This window comes from Pseudoliparis swirei, chromosome 6, assembly GCF_029220125.1.
Source record: "Pseudoliparis swirei isolate HS2019 ecotype Mariana Trench chromosome 6, NWPU_hadal_v1, whole genome shotgun sequence".
In the NCBI taxonomy this organism is placed as follows: Eukaryota; Metazoa; Chordata; class Actinopteri; order Perciformes; family Liparidae; genus Pseudoliparis; species Pseudoliparis swirei.
In genome coordinates this window covers 7047542-7070433 of record NC_079393.1, presented here as the reverse complement: position 1 = coordinate 7070433, position 22892 = coordinate 7047542, and positions in this window count along the sequence as shown.

The window sequence follows — 22892 nt, the reverse complement described above, 5'->3', positions numbered from 1 at the left end:
AGTGCTTCACCAGCTCTGATCTGTTATTCAAATCTCACGCTGAGACTATTCTTGCTTCAAGAAGTTTTGTTTAAACAATCGTCATGTTTGTTTGGATGACAGCATCCTCCCTTTTACAAAGTTGAGTTTCCTGTATGTTCATTCTCTCTTTATACCATGGCTAGATTTAAGCAGAAATCGCATATCATCAACTTTTTTCTCTGGGCGATATCACATGGGAAGAAAGTGAGAACATATTTGTTCTTGTTTTTGGATTAATTTACCCTAATTTATATCTCCAGGAAACTATTAAATATCCCCATCGGTTGTAAAACATACATCAACTACTTGTCTTTTATCATATTTGATTACATCAGCTCTTTTTCCAAAAATATTTCGAAACTTCCATATAAAGTAATTTCTTAGTCTATGTGTGGGAGAGGTTTCAGGTGTTCACACACTTACATGTAAATTGCGTCGGACTTCGTTTCATTGGACTATGATTGACTTCCAAAGTATTTGTGATATCCCAAAATCGTGTTAATGAACACGTCTTAAGTAAGTTGGTCATTTTCAGGTTCATGCTTATATTTCAGGTTTCTTCTAGCTCATGTTTACATGCTTTATTGCTAAAAAAACACACATGTTCTCATTCTGTCCGTCTGATCATCTGTATATTCCCCCTCAGTCTGAAACGCTCCTCTTTAAGCCCCTCCTCCACTCGACTGTGATTGGCTTGTGGGAAAAATCTGCTGCACTTTCGATGGTTCCCACATCAAACACCTGATTCTGTTGTTGGAAGTTTGAAATGTGTACAACTTTATATATGGGGCTTTGAACTGGGGTGTGTGTGTGCTGGTGTGTGTTTTGGTGTGTGTGTGTGTGTGATGAAACTTGGTGGGAGGGAATAAGAAAGACTGTCCCACAAAGACAGAAATGGTCTAAACTTGACACTTCTGACCACTTTTAGCCTCAACTTTCACTGCCGGGTCAAATTGATCTGAACATCAGCTCCAAGTTATATACATCTGCATGGGGGGGATTGCAAATACATGATATATATATATATATATATATTTCTTTTTCTTCGTTGATTACACTAAATAAGGTAATCAGAAGAAGTTTTATACAGAAAAAGTACTTTATATATTTTCCTAGATTTTCAAACTTTGAAACGGGTCAATTTGACCCGCAACATAAATGGAGGGTTAATATATATTATTATATATTTTTTCCGTTGAATGGTATATTTGACACTGAACTAATTCATCTTTATCTCAGTGATAGAGTCCAAGTGAGCATAACATATCACTATGACCCTGAAATTCTGTCTCTAACAATGGATATCCGAGGCCCCCACAAAAAATAGTGCCGCGTGCAAACATAACCAATCATAGCATTTCCCTTTGGGCTTCGCCCCCCCTTTCTTTGAATCCTACAAACGCCCCTGGAGCGTGGTTCATTCTAAAGAATGGCTTGTTGAATCACACGGTGTCAGGTCAAAAACTGACTGATTCGTCTTCTTTCACAGTTTCTGGGTTATCAGCTACTCCCGATCCCCAAATGTATGTTACATGTTCATATGTCCCACATTCCCCCTTTCAGCCTTAAGTCTCAACCTCTGCACATCCATCATTCTGCACACCCGATGTCAAACATCCCATTTAATTAACAACTAGAATGGGCACTCGGTAGAGCGCATACCTTCGCATATCACTAGATTGGGCATTGAATTATGAACATGTTGGCATTAGTTGCATGCCAATTGGATACAAATTGACCGTGCTATAGTAAAAAGAAGATTTTGACCTTTTCATGACCTTGACCTTTGACCCGATTGATCCCAAAATCTAATCAAATGGTCCCCGGATAACAACCAATCATCCCACTGAATTTCATGCGATTCGGTTTAATACTTTTTGTGTTATGCGAATAACACTCATACAAATAAATAAATAAATAAATACACGGCGATCAAAACATAACCTTCCGCATTTTCAATGCGAAGGTAATAAATAAATAAATACACGGTGATCAAAACATAACCTTCCGCATTTTCAATGCGAAGGTAATAAGCAGAACACATTTGAGTTCAGCGCCGCCCTCAGTTTCCGAGTGACCAAAAACAATGTGAATTGCTGATTGCGCTTTCCATTTGCCAAAGCACACGATTGCCGCCCGGCTCTCCGCTCAGCTGTCAAGCTCCTCGTGATCCGTGTGCCGACAGTGGCGATAGATATCTTTATTGCGTTCACGTCGAAATCGCTGTCCGGATCGCTCCCGTCTTTTTCATTTCCGATGGCCCTCGTCGTGAACGGTGCAAACTCGGGGCCCCGTGTTGAACCGGCTCAGTGGGATAATAAAGTTTTCTCAATAATCCCATGTCTCTGTTAATCCAGTGGCAGGCCGTGGGCCTTCAGTGAGGTCCTACACAGTCCCACCCGAATTAATCCACCTCTTATTACTATCATTATGATGCCATGGCTGTAGACCAGGACTGCTCAATACGTCGATCGCGGCGTAGTATTGGTAGATCGCATGACATTAAAAAAAATTGGCCCGCCCCCGTCATTTTCTCTATAGCACGTCTTTGTTCATTTATTAAACTAAACAGCCGTCTGATGTTGATCGTATCTACACAACAGCATGTCATTTCTCGGCTCTCCGTCTCGGCGCTGCAGAATCGCGCGCATCGGGACGGAGAAAAAAAGAAGAAAAAGTCACTTGCACTAGTTTGTTCACTAAACAGGGCATTGTCGCGCACCAAAGCAGATTTCAAGTATATGCTCGACCAAATCGACATCTTCTCCTCCTTCCGCCATTGTGGGTTGAAAAACAGCTTTGTAGTCCGCGAATTAATTCCTTTATCAAATTCAGTTTCCTAGTTCTAAGGTTCTGCATCTACCTGCCCATAGGACCCGCCTCTCAATATTGGTAATCCAATCAAAAGACGTGCAGCACTCCGCCTGCTAGCTGCTCCTGTGCCGGTTCCGGGGCCTTCAAGGCCTAGAGGAGCCAACTCTAAAGCTGATTGGTTGACACAACATTGTCATTCCCATTCACTTGAAGCTACCAGCGCCCGCAATGTTGATTCTGAAGGCCTACGGGCAGATTTGAGCCCCCTGGCAACACACGATGGCTGAATATGATTGGATAAAAGATCTAAGATAAAGACCAGCCCTCCAAATCTCAACCTGGCGCTGGCAGCAGCGCAACCAAGAGGAACGCTATGAAATTAAGAGAATAATTCTTACTCTGGGAAATAATTGAATACATATTTGTGGGGAAATATATTTAGAAACAAATATATATTCTGATGATGTTTAGGCCAGCAGAGAAGGCCTTGCTGGCCCTGACGGCCCGCCACTGTGTTAATCTTCCCATCAGAAACACAACCAGGGGAAGTATGTGATGCCTTCGGGGCTTCTGTTGACCAGCACGCCAGCCTCCTCCCACGAGGGGCCCCGTTATGTGTCTGACCCGCTCCCCTACCCCCATTCATCTAGTCTTGTTTAGTCCTGGGGGGTTGAAGGACGGATAGGACGGATGTCTCCCTTCACGCTCGACTGAACCAACGTTTATCCCCTCGCCTCCTGTTTTTTTGTTTCTTCTCCAAGATGTTCACTGGAGAGATGTCCGGTGCGGTTATTAAAGCTCCGGGCTCGGATTGTCTCATCATTCTCAGGACGCGAAGACACTCTGTTCATCATCCTCAACATGCGGACGGTGTGTCTGGGGCCGGGGGAATCATGGGAAGGCATGTTGTGTCTCCAGCAGTGGTGTATAGTAACGAAGTAGAAGTACTTCGTTACTTTACTTAAGTAGTTTTTTTGGGTATCTGTACTTTATTTTACTACTTATATTTCTGTTTACTTTTACTTTTACTTCACTACATTTTGCAATGAAAACTTGTACTTTTACTCCGATACATTTCCCCTGAAACAGTATCGTTACTCGTTACTACGGAAAAATATAATCATGAGAAACATCGGGGACTGTGGTGGAACACACCGCAGCGCACCTGAACGCAGCACGAACACCAGGTTGGGGATCAGTGGTCCTTGCCGCGTGTTTTCTCTTCCCAGTGATGCCCAGGATGTTAGCGAGCGAGCGGCTACAGATACGACTCATTTCATGTGGAGCAGCAATGGAAGCTACTCGAATAACCACGGGGACCAAGATCAACGTCCGTGGCCATATTTGGGCGAACTCTTTTCTTTTGCCGGAGTGAAAGTTTCTTCCTACCGGATGAAGTGCCTCTCATGCCGACCGAAAGCTACGGAGATACTGGCCTTCAAAAACACACCAACCTCAGGAAACACATTGAGGTAAATTAAGATTAATCCCATGAGCCGCAACGTTAATGTTTAATTATCATAAACCTGTTAAGATATCTAGCAGTGTTGTCCTCAGGATTGGAGTAAGTTATATCTTTGGCAGGAGAGGGGAGGCAGGTGTCTGATTGTCCTACGCATGTTGTATGTTAGGCTAACGTTCGCTAGCTATCGTCAATTAAATGAGACAATTAGCGTGAGTGCAGCAGACGGATCTCTAGCGAGTTAATGAGCTGAAGAAGTGTTGACAGTTGTGAGAATTTGTTGATTTGAGTCGTCTTAGCTATAATATAATGCTAATCATTACAGCATTATTATAATTATTTGTATTAATATTATAAGAGTGACGGTCCAGTAATGGCGACGATATTGATTTGGGACTGTTGTGTTTAACTACAGAGATACAAGTACATATTCACAAATCAACTCTGGATGCACGGACAGTGCATGAAACTAAATGTATAAACTTCAAATTAAAACAAACTATTTTGGACAAAACTTTAGGTTGGGGTCATGACATGTTAGGAAGTGTTATTAATTCTATCATGTCTATAATACTCTCACTTTATTTCAGGAATGGACTACATCAAGCAGCACATGGAAGAACCCTCCTGCAGCTATGTGATGCCACCAGGTCCAGTTCATCTGATGAAGAGGACTTCTTCTTCGTCATCTCAAGCGCATGACAGCAGCAAACAGCTGGATGGAGCGTGGATCACGTTGACTTGCTGAAATGCTTCCCAACTGTGTGCTGCTGTCTGTGAAGCTAGACACACTCTACCTGCACCATCAGGGCCTGTGAAGCTAGACACACTCTACCTGCATCAGGGCCTGTGAAGCTAGACACACTCTACCTGCATCAGGGCCTGTGAAGCTAGACACACTCTACCTGCACCAGGGCCTGTGAAGCTAGACACACTCTACCTGCACCAGGGCCTGTGAAGCTAGACACTCTACCTGCATCAGGGCCTGTGAAGCTAGACACACTCTACCTGCACCAGGGCCTGTGAAGCTAGACACACTCTACCTGCATCAGGGCCTGTGAAGCGAGACACACTCTACCTGCATCAGGGCCTGTGAAGCTAGACACACTCTACCTGCACCAGGTGAACGGCTCTTCAGCATCGCAGGACTCGTCTTCAGCCCCAGAAGAGCGACACTGAAATCTGTCCATTTTGAAAATCAACTTCTTTTGAAGATGAACAATACATTTTTCACTTTAAAGTGATGATTCTGGTTGTTACTTTTGGTTCTGCTTTTTTCTGTGTTAATCGTGTTTTTATATTTGAGTAATTTCATAGTATTCATATATTGCTAAGTTCATCCTAGCTCATACTCCTTGTTCATGGCGGCCACAGCACCCAAACAAATAACCCTTTGTTTTTTTATTAACAGCATTTACTTTTACTTTTACTTTCAATACTTAAGTACATTTAATATCAGAAAATTACTTTTGATACTTAAGTACAAAAAAAATCAGATACTTTAATACTTTTACTCAAGTAGTATTCTCATAGGTGACTTTTACTTTTACTTGAGTAATTTTCCAGTCAAGTATCTTTACTTTTACTCAAGTATGACTTTTGGGTACTTTATACACCACTGGTCTCCAGTAGCCGGAGCAGTCGGTCTGAATCATTTCCGTGATGTTTCCCCTTTTTACTCGGGGGGGGGCTTGAGGTTCTGTAAGAGATCCTCAGACTCTCTGGCAGATTCTTTGAAGGGGTTTCTTCTTTCATCAAGTATTCGTTTTCTTCTTCCTGGTTATTAGAGAACTTCATGAATAGCAAAATATCTTCGTTGGACATTTTGAATTAAATATGCTGATTAAAGTCCAATTTCATTTCGAGTGGAAATCACAACCAATTCTTCAAATGTCTTCCGTGTCCACTCCTGAGAGCTCTCTCATTAATAATGTACCGTGCCAAGGGAGACTCACTATTTTTGGTCATTTCAATCTCCGTCGGTTATGATCAATGAGTGCTCTGCTACAAAAAGGAAGTTTCTGAAATTAAACTTTACGTCCCGCGGGCTTCTTTACATTGTTAATGTCTCACGCATGAGAAGAATGTCCGCTCTTCACAAATCGGATGCATGCTTCCCTTCTTCAGTCGGCCTGTACATCAACCACTCATGCATTACAATAGATAATCTAACAGACGGAGAAGGGTCTCTTCACCAGACTCCCTATTATGAAATGTATGTCACCATGAAGGAGCACCTGAAAGAGAAATTGTTGAAAGAAAGTCTGAAAGGAAGAAAGACACCTCAGGACTCGCAGAGGTCCGTCTGTTTTAGTACTCATAAAAGCACAAATCCTTCGCGGTCCTCCAGAGGACACGTCAAACAAAACTTAATTATCTGTTTACTCTATGGATGAAGTTATGACAATTACCAGGGCCGCCGCAGAGGCTATACCTTTTAATACCTTCGTTATTATGTGTAGGTTGGAGTGTTCTCTGTTGGCCGTGGAGGCTGATAATATACAGGACTGTCTCAGAAAATTAGAATATTGTGATAAAGTTCTTTATTTTCTGTAATGCAATTAAAAAAACAAAAATGTCATGCATTCTGGATTCATTACAAATCAACTGAAATATTGCAAGCCTTTTATTCTTTTAATATTGCTGATTATGGCTTACAGCTTAAGAAAACTCTAAAATCCTATCTCATAAAATTTTAATATTTCCTCAGACCAAGTAAAAAAAAAGATTTATAACAGCTGAGTGTTTGTCAAGGCTCAGGAAACCCTTGCAGGTGTTTCGAGTTAATTAGACAATTCAAGTGATTTGTTTAATACCCTACTAGTATACTTTTTCATGATATTCTAATATTTAGAGATAGGATATTTGAGTTTTCTTAAGCTGTAAGCCATAATCAGCAATATTAAAGAATAAAAGGCTTGCAATATTTCAGTTGATTTGTAATGAATCCAGAATGCATGAAATTTTTGTTTTTTAAATTGCATTACAGAAAATAAAGAACTTCATCACAATATTCTAATTTTCTGAGACAGTCCTGTATAAGGGCTTCGGTAAACACGACATGAAGGTTTTATAGTCGTGCAAATCCGTAGCGAGTCCATAGTAGTTATGCAACCTAAACATGTCGATGATGTCCTGAAAACTTTAGAGCAGCTGCTTTTGTTCAAAGCCACTTTCCTTGCCTCTGTGTCTGAATTTGAAAGAGCTTATTGTTCTATTAATTTATATCTACAAACCAAGCGTAGTTTTTTAAAATTTTGTAAATATACATTTATATGACATCTTTTGTGTGTGTGTAAGTAAAATAATGGAACGATAGGGTCGTGCAAGGAGGAAAGACGGTTAACTTTATATTCCAGGCTCGGAAGGACAATCTGGCAATTATGGTAAAATCCAGATGGGCCGGACCACCTGTTTAGGCGCGAGGCCAACTTAATGTCTGAAAATTAAATTACTCGATGTTGGAACAGCCCATCTGATTTGGATCTCAAAATTGTAAATTGACTAACAGTCACGGGCACCGGCCCACCAGAGGACCCACTAGAGGACCCACCAGAGGACCTACCAGAGGACCCACCAGAGGGCCCACCAGAGGGCCCACCAGAGGGCCCACCAGAGGGCCCACCAGAGGACCCACCAGAGGGCCCACCAGAGGGCCCACCAGAGGGCCCACCAGAGGGCCCACCAGAGGGCCCACCAGAGGGCCCACCAGAGGACCCACCAGAGGACCCACCAGAGGGCGCTGTCGTAACAAGACGTGAAGGGGTTTTCTCTATTTCAGACACGATAACGGTAGATGTTGTCTCCTTCATAAAATCTTTTTATTATTATTTTTGGAATGAAATCTCTTCTCTAGAAACATAGTGCTTCATAGCGTGTGTACATTTGTCTTTGCCCATCTCGAGAAGGAAATATATATTTTTTAATAATTCAACGAGTGGAAGGAAAACTTTAACTGCTAGCATATATTTATAATTGCATAAAGCACTTTTCTGCATTGGTAAGTGACGAAGGACTGAAAAACCGTTGCAGAAAAGGCCAGAGAAAAAAGAAAAGGGCTGATGCTTAAAAAAAGAATATATATTTATTCTAAAAAATATATGACGCTATTAACGTCGGCTGCCAACGCCTCGCAAAATCCTGCTAGCTGCAGCACTAAAAATCACTCAAATGCAAAGTACTAAATGAAGAGGAGGTCAACGGAGCCACTTAGCCACCATGCTGAGTCCGGGGGCTGAAACGTGTCGTCTTTGATTTGTGGTTTCAGAGCGGTGAGTTTTGTGTATGTACCGTTGGCTTTATTGAAGTGTTTCTGTGCTGTAAATCCTGTGTCGCTATGCATTTACTTGTAGTTACTGTGCTGTTGGCTTTGAGTGTTTCCATGTATTGGGATGAGGTCGACCCCCAAGGCCCAATCATGTTGCAATCAGGCCCCCGGGGTCTGCCGTGTAAAAGGCATCGCACTTCCACTTAAAAGAAGGTTAAAAAAGGTCTTTGAGGTCTCCTTAGGGGGTTTGCTCTTTTAACTTGCCACCGTGCCGAGAAATGACTTTTATGCACGTACTAATTTACAACGTCATATATGTTTTGCACCTGCGTGATTAGGATTCTTATCAACGAAATGAGTAAATGTTAATTAAGGAATCTGACAGGTCGCAAAAGCATATCAGCTAAATGTTTGCTGACGGTGTATTTCAGTCGTGTTAAGTCTTTATCTCTTTAACGCCCCGAAGTCTTGGTTTGACATTGAAACATCAGCAGTGATCTGAAGCATTTGACACACTGTGTTTACTCTATCAACCCTTCTCCCGTTATGCTCCGGGTCGATTTAATCCCATTCAATGTTTAGCGTGTCTAAATGAATCCCTGAAATCTTTTTCGTTCGCATTGGTGAACAAACATAACATATTGCACGGCAGCCTTCGAGACCATTTCCCTTGGGGCTCTGTGTGCTCTCTCTTTATGCTAGCGTAATTGAAAATATGAATGAGACCCCTGGGTTTGACTCAAATGAACATTGATACCAATTGATGCCGACGAGGAAGTGCCATGAACTGTAGTTCCTCGAATGGCCACTTGAGACCGTCTCTTAAAGCCCATTTGTAGAGCTTTAAGTCATCACGAACAAGGTGGCAATCAACACCTGTTTAGGGCTTCCTTGTTACTTTTCAGACACTAGCGGCGACTGCACCCCTTTTTATGCAGTACGTCGAAAAGACAAATTTATCTCATTTATGGTCGCTTTTTTTCTTATTTTGGGGGGGATGTAATACAAAAATTAATGCTGATTTTAAAAAAAACTTTTATCCAAATTGCTATTCAGGGAGTAAAAAAGAGATCAAAGATGTGGTAATCATTTCAATTACAATCATTTTAAATCGGGATCAGATGTGTAAGTAAAGTGTTGGATAACCGGAGGTCACTGAAACCAAGATCTTCTCTAACCTCATCAGAATCAGAATCAGAATCAGAAACAGGTTTATTGCCAAGAATGTTTTCACAAACAAACGAGGAACTTTCTTTGGCGGAAGGTGCAAGAATCGCGCACCAAGACACCGAGGCGCCGTCCGCGGCGCCATCTTGGAAAGGGTGGATGAAAATTATAGCATAACATGAGGGAAGAGGCGAGAAAAAGAAAAAGCAACCCCCCGACTATGCCCCTAGAGGGGTACAGTGTGGGAGCAGGAGAAACAAAAACACCGAGAGCCAACATCCAACAAGGGGCCGTTGTTGGCTGAACCCAAGTCTCGAGCGCTTTGTACACACGCCATCAATCACCAGAGATAAAAAAAAAGACATGCAGTATTGTAAAACGCAAACAAAAAATAATCAAACAGACATTACACAATCTCAATAAAAACGGTATATTATGACCCTCACAAAGCTGCTATTTACGACAGGACCTCCATCCAGTGACTGTTTGTAGAAACTAATTAAAAACTTGTTATAAAAAGCACCAAAGCTGGACCCCTACCTCCACATATGTATTCTACAGATATCAGTGGCTGACTTTTCCACTCCTCACACAATCTTTCCAACGACCTCAAAGAGTTCTGAAGCATTGTTTCTCACCCAATTTTGTAAAATTGACATATTTGTAAAAAGTAGATGATTGCGCTTCAGGGGTTGAAAAGATGTGGATAGCGTTAATTTTTCTCTATGTGCAGCGTTCCAAAACTAAATATGTGATTTCCAAACCAACAACATAGCAAAAATGATCTCGTTGGGAACATTTTAACAGGTCTCGCCACATTAAAGGGGAATGGTCATATTTGTACTTTCTTAAAAATAATGAAGCCGTGCCGTAGATAATTTGTACAGACAAATAAATAGCCAAGGCTGAACCCAAAGGGTTCCACATTCTCAATGAGTCATAGAGATGTTCGAGAACATTTCCTCAGCAGACGGATGCGCTTGTTCTCTTTTAATGACGTCTGCTCTGCTCTCCCATAGACGGGGACGTCTGAACCCCCTGGGCCATTAGGAGCACTTTCATAGATTTTATAGCATTTCGGATTCCTTTTCAATCTATTTGCTTTATTGCATTTTGTTCTCTATAATAAACTATATTTGTCTGGACTAATTGTGTATACTTCTTTGATCTGCCTTTGCTTTAAAACTACATCTTCACCAGGAGGAGGTTGGTTTGGGGGCGTTTTGGGCTTCTGTCACATTCAACTCTCTGCATCCTTGTTCTTCACGGAAATGTGTAAGTCCTGCACCTCTTTGGAAACCGCACACGACTGGTTAGAAGCACAGAAAACTTAAACTCATCTTTTGTGCATTATAACATAGTAATAACCCCATAAATCATAAGCAACTCCCTCAGGGATTTCTTTTTTGAGAAACAAGTTCTATTTAAGTGACTTACTCCACATTGTTTTGTGCTTTGTATTTATTTTCATTGATGCTCTGATGTGCACAGCTGCTGTGATTTTTGAAATTTCCCCAATTTGGGACAAATAAAGGAATCTCATATCATATCATATCATATTTAATGCTTAGCTTCCGAGATCTGACGAGATCAGGCGTCATCAGAACGGTATGGCTGTGAACAACATTTGCTCCCGCACACTTTTTTTTGTAATCTCTCAAATATTCCAGTCTTTTTTTAGCACATTTAGAATACATTAATGTTGAAAACATCTTATTTTAGAAAAGGATCCCAATATGAATTGAACTCTGAAATTCCAGAACCCTGACATAACAGAACTCGGACATTCTGGAATGGAACTCTGACATTCCAGAACCCTGACCTTCTGGAACCCGGACGGAACTCGGACATTCTGGAACGGAACTCGGACCGTCTGTAAGCCGTAGATTCCGGAACTCTCCAAGCACATGTCTTAATCATTGAAACAATTTAAATGTGTACCTCAAAATATGTGTATTACTGTCCAGATTAATTAGGAATTACATTTTTTTTAGCAGTTTTTAATGATACATATTATATATAGTTATGAGATATTATGTTAACAATAGTGTAATGTGTCATACTAGGGTGCAATTTTTAACTTATTGTAATAATTTTTAAAAATGTTATATGTCTACTCCACTTCACTCAGATGTTAATAATGTAATTTTTTACTGACACATTTATTTAATAACGTTTGCCAGATCTTATAATAGGCATAACATTGCGCAATTTGAGGTTTGTAGACTAAAAATAAGAAACCCACAATCATGATGAAAAGGACATGTATTCATGTTATATTAAGTATACTACATAAGTCAACTTCCTCACCCTTCTTCTCTTTTGGAAAACAGATTGTTTAGTTGTTTTCCTGGACCTGTGTGCTCTGACATTTCTCTCACGTAGACGGGACTCCACTCAACAAATTAAGGCTTAACCCCGACAAAAGTATGCAACCAAAATAAATGTGTTTTTTTTCACCCTCCGAAGCGGCAGATAAGACAAACAGGGCACGTTGGGCTGTTGCTTGGGCAACAACAGCCTGGCCCTGTGCACATCCCTGCTCAAGGCTCCATTAAGAAATGTATTTCTGGCACTGTGACTCAATCTGTGCTAATCTGTGAGTCTGTTGGTCGACCACTTTGGTGCAAACTGAAATATTTCAGATGCATCAAGGATGTACGGAATAAAGACAACTGAAGCAACAAAAAAATATGTCTGACTTCCGAGTAGAGAATTCATATGAAAATGTGGTGATCTTCTGTATTATAAGTATTACGAGCAGTGGCGGCTCGTCCATAGGGGGCGCTAGTGCGCCGCCCCTCTTAAAATTTGGAGATGAAAAAAAAAGAAAAAAATCCTGTCAAAAAACATTATATGCCAAATCATTTAAATAGTAAATATACCGTGTTGACGCGCTAAATGTGTGTGGGAGACCGTAAGCCCCTGTCAACAACCACTTAAGTTAATGTGAAAAAATATAATATATCGCCATTATCACGGAGAGAAGCCCTCCCTTTTCGAGGCGCTGGTCTAACGTGTGTGTACGGCATTGATACAACATTTCAGTCGTTTTGGCAATGACCGGCTTCACATTGGCGGATGAAACTGGAATCTTAGTGCGCACAAATGTGCGCACGATTGATTATTCGGCAGATCAGAGACCGATATGTTCGCTCAGCCCTTTGAGCAGAGTTGCCAGGTCCGCGGTTCTCCTGCGGATTCGGGCCACATTTGAAGTGTTCTGTGGTTGAATTTTTTGTCCTTGGTTCGGGTAGACCTATTTTGCATGCAAATTACATGAATATCTTTAAATCAAAATCCATATTTTAAATGAAATAATTTATTCATACCCAAATCCTACCAAACTGACTCCAGATCAGCACGTACACACATTTTATTTATGATAATATACTGTATCTAATTACACAAGGCCATTTTAGGACCTAGGTGAAATAACTTTAGGGAAAACTGCTTTTAATGCTGGCAAACTAAACATATGTTGTTACTTTGTAGATATTACAATACATTTGGCAATGATAGCAATGCTGTTGGACTTTAAAAGCAGTGTATATGGTTTGGCACGGGCATATTTTGTTGTTGTTTGCCAACTTGAAAGAGAGGCGGGCTAAATTTCTTTACAAGTAGTGGGGCCAATGTACAATGTGATGCATCTCTTTCTGAATCCAATGTTTCGTTTGTTTCGTTGTTGTGGACAGTGTTGAGCACTGTGTTCTTGAAATAAAGCTTTGTTACAATATTCTACTCAAAACCTCTTTTCTTCTCATTGTGGAGTGCTATTTAAACCGCGCCGCCCAACTGCGCCCCCCCCAAAAAAATGTCACCAGCCGCCACTGATTACGAGCATTTCTTTATTCACACGAACGTATAAAAGGGTAAAATAATTCTGGATTCACTAATTTTTACAACTTTTAGGTCCGAACAATTAAAATAGAGGCTATTCATGTGTATTTGTATCGGGAAGTTTGTTTACCACCAAAAATATATTTATAATGAGATCCACGAAGTTGTAAAATGCACTTAACCCTCCTGTTACCTTAGGGTCAATTTGACCAAATTCAATGTTTAACCCTCCTGTTACCTTTATATTTACTGACATATTTTACCCTCGGGGTCAATTTGACCCCAGCAATTAAAACCTCCAGAAAATTATTAGAATTAATATTGTTTTCCAAGTTTAAGTGTGAGGTACTTTATGTTTGTTTGTTGACAACCTAAATAGCCCTTTAAATATATAAAAAAGTTGATATTTCTTATATGTTTGACACAGTGAAAAACAGCCTGGGGTCAAATTGACCCCAAAGAACACCGACATTAAACATTGAATGGGGTCAAATTGTCCCGAAAGGTAACAGGAGGGTTAAAGCAGAATCAAGAGTTATTTTCCTTCCTTTATTCATGTGAACGGGACCGAGAATGCACACGATGGTTACCGCAGGGAGAGTCACAGGAACTCAACACTACGAGCGACAACTTTAGTGCACCTCACAACCCCATGAGGACGTCAATGTAAAGCTTCTTCTATAGGAAATATGGAGTTAAAGAGAGAAAAGCATCTCAAATGTGAGTGTTTATACTTTAAAACCACTTAGAAAATGTGAGTGTGGCAATGTAAGAGACGGAAGGAGCAATGAAACTAAAGAGTATAAATGTGGTATATAGCGTACAGCCATCTCTCTGAAATGTTTATCTTATGTTAGATTTACTGTAGCTCACCAGGGCAAACTTAAGTACTAAATCTGATTAACTGTTACAGGAAAACCACGACAGTAATCTAGAGTGGCTGCTCCTTCAAGTGAATAATAGTCTGATACGGGTGCTTGACCCGCCGCCACATTAGTGCAGCAGACGGATAAGAAAGAGAGGTTTTCTTCTGTGAAGCTATGAGGTCGAGTCATTTTCACTTTTTATTGCGAACGTCTGTTTTGAGGTCCCATCACGTTGTTCTCTGCGTGAATAAAACAACCTTTTCATATTTCCCAGGAAAATATTTAGGAAAGAAAAAGCTGTCAAAAAGCTACGGCTGTTTAATTAAAAGGTTTGTGTTGAATAATTATATTGTTGAACAGGAAGAATAAACATAAATTTGATTTTTTTAAAGCAAAATGTGAATTTTTAATTAATTCTGCAGCATGTGACCCCTCATATATAGGTTGGAATTTTGTCACTCATGAGTCATGACTATGATTCGTCAACGTTTCATGCTTTTCTGATGAAAAGGTTACATCTATTACAAAGGGTTAAATTAACACGATTATATTTATATGAACATAGATTATGTGAGTTGACATTTCAGAGGCGCTTGTGGGTCATTTTTTTCTGCGCTCATGTGATGGTTCCTGCGTGTGCATGCATGTCCTCTAATAAGAGTTTATGGGAACCTCCAAAGGCATCAACACGACTTAACATTCATCAGGAGAGCGAGACAGCAATGTTCTCACTGCTTTGAATCCCCACACTGTGACCTAATGAGACCAACCCTCTGGGGAGCATGCAGGCAACTTGACTATTGAGTCGTTACGTACAACAAAAAGACGAGATAGATCAATTATCTTTTGATCATTTCGAGATTATAGTCCTCTCTTTGTACATCCCACTCTACCCTCTTTTTTTGTTTTGTGTGAAATCATTGCGACTAAGTTTATTTTGAATCCTTTCCTTACTTTTATAGGAAAGGATTCATTTAGAAATTAAAAATAAATGTTCAGACTCAAAATAGATTTGGGCTGGAGCACTATTAAACCTCCATTAAACCTCCATTAAACCTCCCAGATTGTGTTTATTTTCTCACAATTATTATGTTTAGTGGCAACAGATGGGTCCATGCATCCCACACAGATACACACACACACACACACACACACACACTGCGTATACATTGCCACCAATGCAGACACCTGTGTAGCCCTGGGGGGTAATAATAATAAGAATAAAAATAAGCCACAAAGATCTATATATTTATATATATATATTGTCTTGATTGATTGATTGGGCACACAGGTGTAAGGGTTTCAATTTACTTATAGTTGAATAGCTGCATGAAGTAAAATTGTGTAACCTTCGAAAATTAAAATTAAATAAGAATACCAGTTCATATTATCGTATCTTTCTTTTGGTCAGACTCCAAAGGAGTAACAGAGGTTACAAATATGTGAATTTCAGCCTCAATCTCAATTTTTTTTTATAGTGGCGAAACGGACCCAAGAGCTACAATACTTCTGGATATTATGATGTGCACATTCATCTATATGATTGCAAACTGGTGGGAAATTACCACACCAAAAACCTTGCAGCATTATAATTAGGCCTGTCACAACAATTAGACTAGACTCATTGTGAGATGTATGGACAAGACCTCACGAGTTCGTGTTCTCAACATTATCGTACGATCATTCCCTGAAGAGAAAGCTGAAGGGCAAACAGAAATAGACTTGTTTAAGTTTGGGGCCACCTTGCTGATAAGGACACATAAAAGCACTCCAGCTTGGCCTTTTACCCAATTACAGTCCTCCCTCTTTCCTTTTCGCTGTATATTGTGCGCCATTGGCTCACTGTGTTTACGACTGCATAGCTAAGGTCGATATCGGACTGGTTTTGCGTACCAACAGAATGACCGAGTGTTTATTCCCTCAGTACATCTGGAAGTATTTATACGCACGCTCATATGAAACTAATCCGGGTTTGGATACAGGGAAAAATGTTAAAAGTTGGAGTCCTACATGGAGTTGAAGAATCTCAGAAACGCTGGCTGGACTGTTTGTTCCCCAGAATTCCTAGCGGTAAGGATCGTGGCCCGTTGATCAAAGATGTCATCACATGTAAACAAACAAAAAAGATCAATATTGGACCAGTCAAAGGTTTGTTTTTTGAACATCCCATGCAAATGCTTTATTAAATCATACGTTCTAGAATAACGTAAATATAGTATGGTTAAGGGCACGGAAAGATGTTGGTTCAATCCTATAAATCAGGTTTTTTTTCTCATGATATCTTGACATTTTGGAAGGGTCTGGACATTGCAAGTGACATTCAGTGTCATATGAAAATAAAAAATGTATTGTTGTGGTGTTCCTTCCTATATGGCCTTTGATTCTCAATCACACGTTACTAACTCTGCTTTCTCCCCGGAGTCCTTTTGACTTCACGTCTCATGGGGTCATCGGACCCTATGAGACGGCATAGATCCTATCTGCCTGATGGATCGTCTGGGTCGTGGAATTCCTGCTCATGACTACGCCACTGTCCTGTTGAGACTCCGCCCACTGTTGAGACTCCGCCCACTCCTCCTCCCCACCGCCATCTGCCTGATGGATCGTGGAGGTCTCCATCGTGGAATATGCCTACTATGAACTATTCATACACTCTGTCATATTCATTGAATGTATTTAAACTCTAAATCTGTCCTTCTGTACACATTACATCTATTGTTCTGTCCATCCTGGAGAGGGATCCTCCTCTGTTGCTCTCCTGAAGGTTTCTTCCATTTGTTTCCCCCTGAAGGGTTATTTGGGAGTTTTTCCTGGTCCGATGTGAGGTTTTGGGGCAGGGATGTCTATGTGTACAGATTGTAAAGCACTCCGAGACAAATTTGTAATTTGTGAAATTGGGCTATACAAATAAACTGAATTGAAATTGAATTGATTGGTCACTCCAGTACTACGAATTGTTTTAATGTCTTCACTGACAACCTTTACATTACCTTCACATCCCCATATGTACTGTAATTTCTGGACACCTTTGTACAATAAGTGCATACAAAAAAATTAAAATATGAAAAAATATATATCCCTAACCATAAGCAAAATAGGTAAACCTTAATAAATCCGACAGTTAAATCAGTTCCTTTAATGATTTCTACAGTCAGAAAGAGGAAACCCACAAAAATCTCTCGTGAAGAAGTCTCAATTGGAGATTTCTCTACTATAAATTTTGCGAGTTGGTGGATGCTTCCAAAATAAGAATAAGAAGAAACACTGTAGCCTTGTATTTAGATAAAAAGTGGTGTACCACCTCCAAAGGGAATTTCCAAAAAAGTTCATAGCTTTAGAAAGTAAGGCACACATTTAAAGCATCTTTAAGGGTGTATGTTCATCTTTTGAATTTTGTTGGGGGGGGGATCAACTACTTTAACTGAATAAAGCAATAGTTTTAAAGTCTCCCATTCAGAAACATATGGTGTCGACACAGAGACCGTGTTTGTTTCTCTTCCGTCTGGTCTTTCTCTATTCGGCAAAAGGAAAACAATCTCCCGAGCAAGTTTTCCTCCCCATTTGCTCTTCGTACATCTGTCCCACACATGAGGCGGTCGTATCATCTCGAGCTCCCACTGGGCCTTTGGTGACTCTGATGTTTTAATCCACTGGCTCAGCTCCTAATCACTTTTTAAAATATTTATCATTAGAAGTGTCACAGGTCTGTCCTTTTACTGGCCTTTCTTTTATCTGGATCGAACAGCGCCCCGGGACCCCTCTTCGCCCGATGATGTTCCCAACCAATCACGGTAGCTCACCATCGCTTTTTCTTCATGCCTGTAAAAACAAGACTAATCTATGTGTTCTGATTCATGCACATACATGCTTTGCCGATACAGAAAATGAAGCAGAACAAGTGAACATGCCGGTACAAGGTGGACTGGATTAGCCATTCTGGTCACAGTGAAAGAAAAAGCTGGCTGCCGAGTGCCGACCCCCTCGGGCGACCCAGAGATCCGGTTCACAGAGGAAACTGCTCTGCAATCACACAATATCCTCGGAGGAGACGCTCATTCTCTTTCACAGCAATAAGCTATATGGGACACTCGCGTTAGCAGCTCTGTGAGGCTGAACTGAGGCACAGACGTGATTATTTGGTCCTAAGAACAAACAATTGGACCACTATTTTGCCTCCAGTGCCTTTTATCAAACTAAATAGATTTGCCTTGGAGATATTGGCAGTAGAGGGGTCTGCAATCTCACATATAATGGTACCGTATAGCGCACTGCTCAAGGCACTAAAGGTGACAACAACAACTATCTCTTTCCAGAACTCATGATGGTCGGTGAATTACTGTATCCCCAAAAACTAGGCAACTCACACAAAAACAAACAGGATTGTTAAATAGCACGACAGGTAAGAGGACATATTTATTGAGGTGAGATGTCTCTTTTTAAACATGTGGACATTATATAAATGACGAATATGCAAATAAATCAAGTTGAGATGAGAGCTACAAAATGGAAGGGTTTAGATATCTGAAATATGAGTAAATGAAACTCACATGCAGACCATTCATTTCTCTACTTTCACATCCTCGTCAGCCAGCTGGAGACACTGACAAGAAGTTTCTGTTACTAAATCACTTTTCTCATTCCTCCAGCACGAAGTGGCTAATCCACCCGAGTGTTTCCAGTGGCGCAGTGTGGAACAGTTTAACAGCACGTTAAAGCTCTCAGAGTCAAGAGGACGACTGTTGATGTTCCTGGTAACCCCACAGAAGTCCTCTCTGGTAACCCCACAGAAGTCCTCTCTGGTAACCCCACAGAAGTCCTCTCTGGTAAGCCTACAAAAGTCCTCTTTAGTAACCCCACAAAAGTCCTCTCTGGTAGGCCAACAGAAGTCCTCTTGTCACGACGGGATGTAGGGTGGACCCAAATGCACGACTCAGGAGACAGATAATACTCTTAAAGATCTTTTACTTAGTCTCTGTCAAGAATGGAACAGACTGAAGAAACAAACAAACAGTGGACCTCTCAAGGGCTTGGTCTGAGAACACAAAACAATCTGGCAGAGGACAAGTGGAAGTGAGGGAGCTAAATAGTGAGGGACTAATGAGGGGATGGGCTGCAGGTGAGAAGGGCGTGAGAGCCAGGTGAAGGGAATGAGGGACTAACGAGGGAGTGATCAGAGGCAGGTGAAGAGAGTTTAAATATGGTTGTGTACTTGATAGCGAGGGTGCCGCATGGTGGCTGTGTGTCCAGTGCCGTGCTCAGTAGTCTAGAGCCGTTAGCCTCTCCGGAGCTATATGAACACACGTGGACCCAAGGCTGGTGTATAATGTTTAGCTTGTAATAGTGTTGTGTACTGGCTAGCGATGGTTCCGCATGGTACTGGTTGCGTGTTCTGTGCCGTGCTCAGTAGTCTAGAGCCGTTAACCTCCGGCCCGTTAGCCTCTCCGGTGCTATATGAACACACGTGGTCCCTAGGCTGCTGTATAATGTTTAGCTTGTAATAGTGTTCCGCATGGCGGGGGAGCAGCAGTCTAGTGTCGTTAGCCCCGGTGCTGTTGTATAATAGTATTGTGAACTTGCTAGCGAGGGTACCGCATGGCGTTGTCTGTGTGTCTGGGACGGTGCACATCAGTCTAGAGCCGCTAGCCACCGTGCAGCTATCCCCATGGGCTACAGGGACACACGTGGACCCTATGCTGTTGTATAATATTTCGATTGTAATTCATCTTTATATAAATATATATTCAATCACTCTTTAGTATAAAACATACACTGACGCCGTGTTTTTATTAATTAGCAGATCATGGCTAATATAAATATTGGTAACATCGAAAATATGCTGCCGTCAGCTGCTGTATGTTCCGGTAGTGAGTATTAAATAATTATAGTAATGATGATATGGGCTAATAGCGTTTTGTTACGGTCTATATGTATGATTTATCTTGTTTTAGACAGGCTGAAACGTAGGCGACCGCCCACAGTCGTAAAGTCATCCCCCCCAAAGACATGTGCGCAACAGCTGTTCGACCCTCCCACCGATCAATGACAACGCATCAGAACTAGCTGCGGCAATAGCTGGTATACCTGGGGTTGTCGGTGAGTATTTGTTTTAATTACATGATGGCTGTCTAATTATCCATACGTTAATATTGTGTAGTATGGTGCAAAAATTAAAATGTTAAAAACGTGGCATTATCTTGTTTTCTTCAGCTTTCAAGACTCCTATGAGAACTGCTGGTGTTAAAATATTGACACATCCTGTTGCATACAGTCAGGACATCTGTGCACAGCTATCAGGTAATATATTGCTTCTGTATTATTACCTCCGTATATATATATATATATATAGAGATGTAGAGATGTAGATATATATGTGTTTTCTCAGAGGCTTTAAAGACTCCTTTGAGACATGCTGGTGTTAAAATATTGACACATCCAGTGGCATACAGTCAGGACAACTGCACACAGCTATCAGGTAATATACTGTTACTGTATTATTGTTATTATTACTGCCATATATATATATATATATAGAGAGAGAGATGTAGATATGTGTTTTCTCAGAGGATTTTCAGAGCAGACCAGACCTAGCATCAGCCACCCCCTCATCAGATGATGACCCCCTTAGCTGTGCTCAATTGTACACACTCTCATCACCAAAGCCAAAGAAGAAGAAGCAGAAGAAGCTGATAAATAACAGGTCTGTTATGGGTAGACATAATGACATGTCATATTTGTTTATAAACAGTCTATAAAATATATATGCTATTTCACCCCTAGAGCGGCGATTCCATTATCAAGGGAGGCATCTACACTATGTGTCGAAACGCAGACCATTGATAATACATGCTCTTCTGAGACACAAACACCTCGGGCGCCAACGACGAGAACACTTGCTACACAGACAAAGCAGTGTATTCAAAACCGTAAAAGGTGTGTTTTTAGTTATCTTGTTGACATTGTATTATATATATTTTTTTTTCAAAATGAAAATGTAATAATATAACTTATTATTATTATTGCTGTTCCACAGATCCGTGAAAGCCTCGCAGGAGCCAACGACAACAATTGCTACACAGACAAAGCCGTGGATTCAAACCGTCCCCAAGAAAGCCGTTAAAAGGTGTGTTTTTAGTTATCTTGCTGACATGTTTTTTTTATTTATTTTTTTTCAAAATGAAAATGTAATAATAATAACTTATTGTTGTTGTTCCACAGATCTGTGAAAGCCTCCATTACCCGTACAGACATCAGCAGCAGCAGCAGCAGCAGCAGCTTCATCAACAATACACCCAACGACATCCTCGTCGATGACATTGCGATAAATTCAGGTTTTGACGCTCCGTCCCCACAGATTGTGATACAACCTATGGTTCATACATCAACAGCTCTATGTTTAAATGACTATGATTTAACACTGGTTCAGGCATCACAAGATCTATATTTAAATGCCTATGATATACCAACCGATGTGCAAGATCTTTTAGACACCGTCTACCCAGAGCAACTGTTTGATGGGAGGGGTGTTTGTTCCAAAGGTGTTGTCGATAATCAGTATACAGAATTGAGAGGTTTGCTTGGCGACATACAGGGGGGCATTAGTACGCTAAACACATCACACATTAACCTGGGAGCCGTCCTATCTGACCGTCACAGGTCTGAGGATAAAACGGTGGCCGACTTTAACACTACACTTTTAGAGGCCATCAATGCACACGGTGTTGGTCTGTCTGCCGACATACACAGGGGGATTAGTGCACTACACACATCACTCAATACTTTAGGCTCCGCCCTATCTGCCCGTCACAGGGCTGAGGATAAAGCATCGGCCGTCGTGAGTACGAAGCTTTTAGAGGCTATCAATGCCCTTGGGGTTGGTCTGTCTGCCTACTACCGTGTCGAGAATAAAACCACTATCGATGTGGTAAATACCCTCGGTGTAACTCTCGGCAGAATTGCACAACAGTTAGTCCGCAGAAGCAATGTCAACAACACCATCACTCGTGCTCTAATAACCACAAAACACAATCCTGTTTGAACAGATGTAGACTTCTGCCGTGTTATACCATCCACATCCACAGGGGGGAGCCACAGTTGTTTTTATTTTTATATACAATGTCAACAACGCCATCACTTGTGCTCTAATAACCACAAAATACAATCCTGTTTGAACAGCTGTAGACTGCTGCCGTGTTATACCATACACCTCCACAGGGGGGAGCCACAGTTGTTTTATTTTTTATATATATATATTTTTTGCTTCCATTTTTTAATTTTTTAATTTTTTTTTACTACGCTATAACTGTCTAATGTAGTATTTCTTTGTTTCAACGGTGTTTTTTTCTTTGTTTCAACTGTGTTTGTTCACATAATGTCGCCACCACGTAAGGTGTGTCGTTATAGCCCATCACACTGTATCAGTGGTCAGGACCTCGCTGTTGATAGGTTATCAGAT